The sequence below is a fragment of the Arachis duranensis genome, chromosome 1 (genome assembly GCF_000817695.3).
Source record: "Arachis duranensis cultivar V14167 chromosome 1, aradu.V14167.gnm2.J7QH, whole genome shotgun sequence".
Taxonomy (NCBI): Eukaryota; Viridiplantae; Streptophyta; class Magnoliopsida; order Fabales; family Fabaceae; genus Arachis; species Arachis duranensis.
In genome coordinates this window covers 18236277-18245136 of record NC_029772.3, presented here as the reverse complement: position 1 = coordinate 18245136, position 8860 = coordinate 18236277, and positions in this window count along the sequence as shown.

The following is an 8860-nucleotide window of genomic DNA, read 5'->3' as shown; positions in this document are numbered from 1 at the left end:
TTCTCAAGAATGGCCGCCAAAAGGTTCTAGCTTATACCACGAAGATCCTGATTAAGGAATCCAAGAGATACACGCTCGGTCTAAGGTAGAATGGAAGTGGTTGTCAGTCACGCGTTCATAGGTGAGAATAATGATGAGTGTCATGGATAATCACATTCATCATGTTGAAGTGCAACGAATATCTTAGAATAGGAATAAGCTGAATTGAATAGAAAATAGTAGTAATTACATTGAAACTCGAGGTAAAGCAGAGCTCCACACCCTTAATCTATGGTGTGTAGAAACTCCACCGTTGAAAATACATAAGTGATGGTCCAGGCATGGCCGAATGGCCAGCCCCCATAAACGTGATCAAAGGATCATAAGGTAATCCAAAAATAATCCAAAGATGTCTAATACAATAGTAAAATGTCCTATTTATACTAGACTAGTTACTAGGGTTTACAGAAATAAGTCTAAATGCATAAATCCACTTCCGGGGCCTGATGATTAGATTTTTGACGGTTTAGAAATTCTCAAATAAAATCTCGTTGTAAAGTATAGTCTCTAAACCAACAATAATCCTTTCATACAAAAATTTTGTTTGTCACAAGTACAAACCCCTAAAATCTATAAACCGAAGTATTTAAACCTCGGGTCGTTCTCCCTAGGATTTACAATAAAGTGTCTTATTATTGGTTGTGAGTTATAATTGGGGTTTTTAAGATTTTAGACAAGAAATATAAATGGCAAAGAAAATAAACTAACAACTAATAAAACTCTTGGCAAGATATGAGAACTAGAAGTCCTATCCTAGTTATCCTCCTCAATTGTAATGACAAATTGTCCATTGCTCCCACTTAGTTAACCTCTAACCATGGAGGAAAGTCAAGTGGATGAATCAATTTGATTCCTCAAGTCCTAATCAAATCCTAAAGGAAAGACTAGCTTTAGAGGCATTCAAATCAATTAGCAACTTCTAATTATCAACCAACAAAAGAATTAGATAACTCAAGAGTCACTAATTACTCTACCTAGGCCAAGAGGAACAAAACCTACACTAAAATCCAACCAAGCATTTCATCAAACACTTGGAAGGTACAAAAGAAAATCAAAGCAAATTGACAATAAGAATAGAATCTAACAACAATCATTGCAAAGAATTAACAACAACAATCAAGGAAATCACAATTATCATGAATTACCTCAAATTGCATTATTGAAAGAAAATAAAAGAACAACAATCTATCCAAAATAAAATGAAGAATTACAATTATTAAAGCACATAACTAGAAAGAAGAAGAGGAGAAGATTAAGAATTGATAAAAGAAAAGTGAATCAAAGCATGAATTAAACCTAGATCTAAGAAGAAAGATTAACCTAAACCTAATCCTAATTCTAGAGAGAAGTGAGAGCTTCTCTCTCTAAAACTAACTCTAAACTAATCCTAATTATGCTATATGCTTCCCTATATTCAATAATGATGATTATGATGCCTTCCCCTCAATCCTTGATCCTTTTATTCCTTTCTCCTAGCAATTGGCGCTAAAAATGGGTTCAGAAACCCTCTCAAATCGCCAGGCACGTGTTGCATTAATGAAGTCATGTGCGGTCATCGACGCGTGCGCGCACGGTACGCGTGTGCGTCCCTGGACGATTCTGCAATGTGCGCGCGAGCGCCTTGTGCGCGTGCGCGTGCTTGGCCGAGATCAATTCTTTTGTCTTTTGTGCTTCTCTCCATTTGCATGCTTCCTTCCTTGCTCCTTTGATCCATGCCTAGCCTATTTCAATCCTGGAATTACTAGCAAACACATCAAGGCATCTTATGGAATCAAGGAGAAATTAGAATTCATCAAAATAAGGCTTAAAAAACATGTTTTTACACTTAAGCACAAATATGGGAGAGATAACAAAACCATGCTAATTCATAGGCTAAATGTGACAAAAGGTTATCAAAACACTCTAAATTCAATACAAGATAAACCCTAAAAATGGGGTTTATCAGGGCCCACTTTGGTGTGTTATTGGGCTGAGCTTGAGCTTTACACGTGCAGAGGCTTCTCTTGGAGTTAAATGCCAAGTTGTAACGTATTTTTGGCGTTTAACTCTGGTTTGTGACGTGTTTCTGGCATTTGACTCCAGAATGCAGCATGGAACTGGCGTTGAACGCCAGTTTGCGTCATCTAATCTCAAATAAAGTATGAACTATTATATATTTCTGGAAAGCTCTGGATGTCTACTTTCCAACGCCGTTGAGAGCACGCCATTTGAAGTTCTGTAGCTCCAGAAATTTTATTTAGAGTGAAGGGAGGTCAGAATTCAACAACATCAGCAGTCCTTTTTCAGCCTGAATAAGATTTTTGCTCAGGTCCCTCAATTTCATCCAGAAAATACCTGAAATCACAGAAAAACACACAAACTCATAGTAAAGTCTAGAAATATAAATTTTGCATAAAAACAAATGAAAACATCCCTAAAAGTAGCTATATCCTACTAAAAACTACCTAAAAACAATGCCAAAAAGCGTATAAATTATTCGCTCATCACCTGCTATCTTCGATCAATAGATTGGAGCAACTCATCATTAGGAGATGAAGAGGGGTAAGTGATCTGAGGGGTCTGCTAAGATGTTTGAGGCTGCCTTAGATGAGGTGCTCTGTAGGCCTAATTATGATTCTGCTGCTTGAAGTTGTTATTGTTATTCCACCTCTGGTTTTCATTGTTATCTCTGCCTCCTCTATTATGATTGTCCCTCTAACCCTGGTTGGAATTATCTCTCCAACCTTGGTTGGGGTAATCCTGCCATCCATGGTTGTAGCTGCCACCTTGATTGTACCCTTGATTGGGGCGGTCATAGAAGTTATGAGTGGCTGCCATAGTGTGGTCTTCCTGTTAGAGTTGCAGACACTCATCAGTATAATGACTGTAATCTGCACAGATCCCGCATACTCTCTGTGGAACCAACTGTTGGCTGTGCTATGGTGGAGAAGGCTGAACTTGCTGAGCTTGTTGTTGATTTAGTTGCATCTGCTTCAGTAAGTTGGTCATTTCACATAATCTCTGAGTTATATCAACAGTCTCTTTGCTAGAGGATACCTCTACAATATCTCTTGACTAACTTTGTTTCTGCCCGTGATTCCTAGTAGATTCAGCTAAGTCGCTGATCAATTGCCACACCTCTTCCGTAGTCTTGTACTTCTTCATAGACCCATTTCTAGCACCTTCCAATGTGGTCTTATCTTGAGATTTCATGCCATGTGTAAAGTAGCCAAGCAACATTATCTTGTCAATCATATGGTAGGGACATGCTTCCAGAAGATTATTGAAGCGCTCCCAATATTCGTGGAGAGTCTCAGATTCGTCCTGAATGATCATGGAAATGTCTTTTCTCAGTTTATCGGCAACCTCAGCTGGAAAGAATTTCTCCAAAAATTCTCTTCTAAGCGTATCCCAGTTAGAAACAGTTGCTCCGAGTTGAGTGTAGTACCACTCTTTTGCCTTCCTCTCAAGAGAGAATGGAAAAGCCTTTAGCAGAATAGAAGTTTTGTCAGTACCATCACGCTTAATAGTAGAACAAGCTGTCTGGAAATCCCTAAGGTGCTTGATAGGCTCTTGAGCAGGTAAGCCATGAAACTTGGGCATCAAGTTAAGTAGTGCAGTCTTTATTTCAAAATCTACAGCCACTGCTGGGTGGCGTGCCTGGAATGGTTGTAGTGTAAAATCAAGGGCTGCAACTTCCTGGATAGTGACTCTCCTAGGTGCTGCCATGTCACCTGCACGTGAATCAACTGGATCAGTAGAGGGGGAGCTTGTTTCTCCCTTAGATGACGTTTCAGATTCGTCTTTAGAGAGGACTAGCCGACGCCGAGCTTGCCTTATACATGAAATAGTTCTTTCAATCTCAGGGTCAAATACTGGCAAGCTTAGATCAGGAAATGAACGCGTCATTTAATGAAAGAAATGTGCAGCTCATAGTAACAAAAATAAAAAAGAAAAATGCAATTAAATAAATTACAATCAATAAATTAGCACACTATTGCAACTCCCCGGCAACGGCGCCAAAAATTGACGTGAGCAGAAATTGGCAGATTAAGAATTAATTAGAGAAATGGCATTGTGAGTACAGTTCTTAACCAGCAAAAATTCTCTCGTCAGTTTAGAAAAGGGTTGTCACAAATTTTAGAAATAAAATACTGGGAGTATGAGTCCCAGGTCATCTCCCAAGTTGCAGGAAGATGTGCTATTTTATTAATCAGAGGTTTTCAAAAGGGGTTTTGAATTTGATGAACAGAAAATTAAATTAGAGGATTTATATGATTTAAATAAAATCTTGACCGGGAGAAGATTAATTGGAAGTTCTATCCTTGTTAGAATTTTATCAAGAGCAATTAATAATTAGTCATTGTTTATATTTAGTTAACCCTCAACGAATAAAGGAAAGTCAAATTAAAAGTCAACTTCTATTCACAAGTCCTAACCCTCTCCCTTGGGAAGGATTAGAGTTAGTGATTAACAAGTCGACCAGCAATGAACCAATTATAATTGAACTCTTGAGTATTCCAACTCAAGGTTCTCCGTTTAATCAACTCCCAATCAAGTTGGGGGACTACTCCATCATCATAATTGTAGACTTCACAAAATCAATAGGGGAAGTAAAAGAAGACATAATAAATAATAATAAAAGAGATTAATTAAAAGTAAAAATAGTCTTGTATTAATAAACTGTGAAAAATAATCCAATGTCAACTCTGGATAAATTAAAAATATGGAAGAGTAAATGAAAAGTAAAATAACAAGCTATGATGACCAGTACCGGAGGTAGACTCTTCTCAAAAGCTAAAGCCAAAATTCTTCAAAATCCTAATTTATGAATGTTCAAGTGAGAAACCTAGGGGAGGAGTAAATTCAGATCTAAAAATTTGAAATTGTCTGGAATGAATTCTCCTTCTGTCTCTGCATGTTCCCTGGCTCTAATCTGTGTTTCTGGGCCAAAAATTGGGTTGAAATGCGACCTAGAATCTGTGCCAACGACTTCTGAAATTCTTTAGATCGCGCACGTCACGCGGCCGCATTGTCCACGCGTTCGCGTCACTCAGCGTTTCTCGTACCACGCATGCGCGTCGTTCACGCATTCACGTCGTTCGCGCAGCTTCCAATCCGTGCGGTTGCGTCAGGCACGCGAGCGCGTCACTGTGATTTCTTCCATTTCGTGCGGTCGCGTGAGCCATGCGACCGCATGACTTCTCGCTGGTCATCTCCTCAATTCCTTGTATTTCTTCCACTTTTGCATGCTTCCTCTTCATTCCTTATGCCATTCCTGCCCTATGAAGCCTGAAACACTTAACACATAGATCACGGCATCGAATGGTATGAAGGAAGATAAAAATATACAACTAAAAGCTCTTTAGGAAGCAAGTTATCAATCATAGAATATTTTTAGGAAGGAATTATAAATACATGCAAATCATATGAATAAGTGGGTGAAAACCTGATAAAACCACACAATTAAACACAATATGAATCACAAAATAGTGATTTATCAAGAACCAACAAGCATAACAGTAGTAATACAATCCTCCCAAAACTTACTATCCAAGATAATTGAGCTAACCATTTTCCTATTGTTACTAGACCAACCTACTCAATAACCTCAGCAAACAATTTAAACAAGGTATCGACAGTTTTTATCATATCAGAAGCATCAACAGACTTAACAAATGACATACCAGCAGGACAATAAACTAGAAAATTAATTAACGTATGCTGCCTTTGATCAGTCCAGCCATCTGCCATCAGTGTACAACCAGTGCTTTTCCATGAGCTCCTATAGCCTTCAACAAGCAACTGACACTCCTTCTTAAGATCGGCCAGCAAATGAACTCTCATTCATCATATGACGGTCCCTTGAAACCAGGTCCAATTGCAGTAACGCCGTCCAAGGCAGGTTGAAAGTAAGGCGATTAAATTGCATTTAATGGAATTCGTGCATCAATGATCCATCTTGTAAGCCCCAACTTAACCTTGTGAACAACTTGTTTACTGGCCAAGATACTTTTCAAAGTTGGTTGAGAGCCTGGCGTAGTCCTTCCCTTAAAATAACTTCCAATTGGAGTAGCAGCAATCGCTCTTTTCTTTCCTTTGTCTCCCATTGTTGCAGGAGCCGAAGGTTGTACAGGATTAGGTGCTTTACACTCTTCTTCCGCTTGTGTTTCACTTTCCACATCATGACAATCAGCTGTAAGTTTTCTTTTTTATGCCTTATTTTTTTTTCCTCCAAAAGCCTTTTGAATTGAAGTTCAGCATCTTCAGTTACTTTGTTATAAACTTTAATTTGTCCAGGAATTTTTGCAAGATGATATTTCATTCTATATATCCCCCTCCATTGTAAGTATTCAAGCAGAAAATACATGTATATTGGGCCTTATTATTTTTGTCATATTTCACTGTAAAATATTGCCGAGCTGGATTAGATTTACCTTTGGATGAACTAGTTTGAGAATCTTGAACAGCATTATCTTGTGGCTGTGGGTTACTTTGTGATTGTTTCATCTGTAACAATAAAAAAATCAAAGACCAGAAAATAAATTCAAAAAAACATGAACAAATAAATAATTCAGCAACCAAAATCATGAAGCAGCAAACAAATTCATCATGAACAAATAACCTCAGAAAATCAAAAACCAAAATATGAAGCAGCAAACAAATTCCTCATTTTTACAAATTATTTTCAATAAAATGTCCAAATCAAATAATTAGAAATAATATAATTAAATCCTTTATTTTCTCAAAACAGTAGTATCAATATTCTAAAATATTAATTATTTAGTCCAAAATTATATAAAAATCATTATTATTTCACAACCACCAACTCTGTGATTTAAATATAGAAAATAATCCAAAAATTATAAAATTGGATAATAATCATAACTTATTTCAAATTCAATAAATCAAAACTTGCCTTAATTATCTTTAATAAAATAATTTCTGAAATTAATGCTATAAATAACTATATGATTTGAGACTTGATCATAAAAAGACTTTTCAAAGGTTTTGGGTCTTACAACTGGTTTCCGGTTAATCCGATTGAATCAACCAGTCCGGTTTGATTTTCAGAACCATGGTTGTAGCTAGACCATGATACTTGTTCAATGTGCTTGACTTGCTTACTAAAGATTATTTTCTACTTGACCAAAAAATAGGTTTGTTCCAAGATAGACATAAAAATCACAAGTTGAGCTTTTATAATATAAATCAAACCAAAAAAAAGTCTAGGAGAACTAACTCCATATGCAGTCAAATAGTCAATTTTTTAAAAAAATCTTAATTTTAAAATTTCAAAAACTAGTTTTACGTTCAAAAGACACATGCCCTCCACCCCTTTCACCTTTCTTTTCCTTCCCTTTCACCTCTTTTTTCCTCTCCCTTTGCGTCTCTTTTTCTTCTTTCTCTTTCGCGTCTCTCTCTTCGCACCGTCTCTCCCTCCATATTTTTTCTTCTTTTAAATCACCTTTAGAAATTCGTGTACAATGATTTTTAAATATTTTTTTATTACATTTTACATATTTCTTTTTGTCATGTTTTGAATCTCTATTTTACAATAATTTTAAATGTTTCTTTTTATTTAGTTTTAGATATTTCTTTCGTTATTTTTTAAATGTTTCTTTTCTTTTAGTTTTAGATGTTTTTTTTATTTTTTAAATCAAGAAACATAAAAAAAATCAAAATAAAACAATCATCAATAAAGGATAGAAAAAAAGAATTTATATAAAAATACCATAAACAAAACAACTTCCAAGACTTCTAAAATTGACTTTTTGGAGGGAAGCAAACGCATGACGAAAAGAAATAAGAACACAGTAGAAAGAAACGCATACATGACGAAAAAAGGCGTATGCACAGTGGAGGAAAGCACTGCAGAAGAGGGCTTTTTTTTTACTATGATAGTAAAAATTATTTTTAATATTTTCTGGCCTTTTTTACAACCAAACTAATAGTCGGCCTCCAATATCCTAATTAATTACCTAATAGGATTGAATCAGACCCAATCTAAATCTCAAAAAGCAAATAAAGTCGAATAAGAAGTTGAACAAAAAGTTGAGAGATCTCCTATATACTGGACAACCATTTACCTTCGAATTAATGCATAACCTACAAGTCTACAACATAAAAAAAGCAAATTATTAAAATAAAATATTTGAATACCAAAATTATCGAAATACAATTTTTGCACTTTAGATACAAAAATATAACTTTTTACAAAATTATGTATACTGTTGAAAGGATTTTACGATTTTCAAATACACAAAATCTGCTGGTGGATTCAAAAGTTTATGTTGAAGAAGCATTTGGCTAGAAACTGTAGGAGTTTCACGGTTTTTGTAAGGATGAAAAATAGACATAAACTGTGGTAAGGATTCCACAGTTTTCATATGAACTAAAAATCAATAAGAAATAATAATATATATGAAAGAGTAGAACACTAAAAAAATTAATATAAAAATATTTATCATATAAATAAAATAAATACAATAAAAAATAAAAATATAAAAAAAGTACTATACATTTTATAATGTCAAACAAAAAAAAATGTTCTATAATTTTTTTAATATTGTTAGTAATCTTTAATTTAGTATCATTTTAGACTATAAATTTTTATTATTTATAACTCTATTGTTACTTATACTTAGTATATAATAAAATCGAAAATAAAATACAGTGAGAAATACAATAAAAACAAAAATAAAAAACGAAAAAATTTCATACAAACATAATATATAATAATTACAATCAATAACATATATCAAATGAAAAAAATTATAATAAGAAGTAAATAAAATTAATATAAATAAAACTAAATAAAAAAATAAAAAATTTTATACAT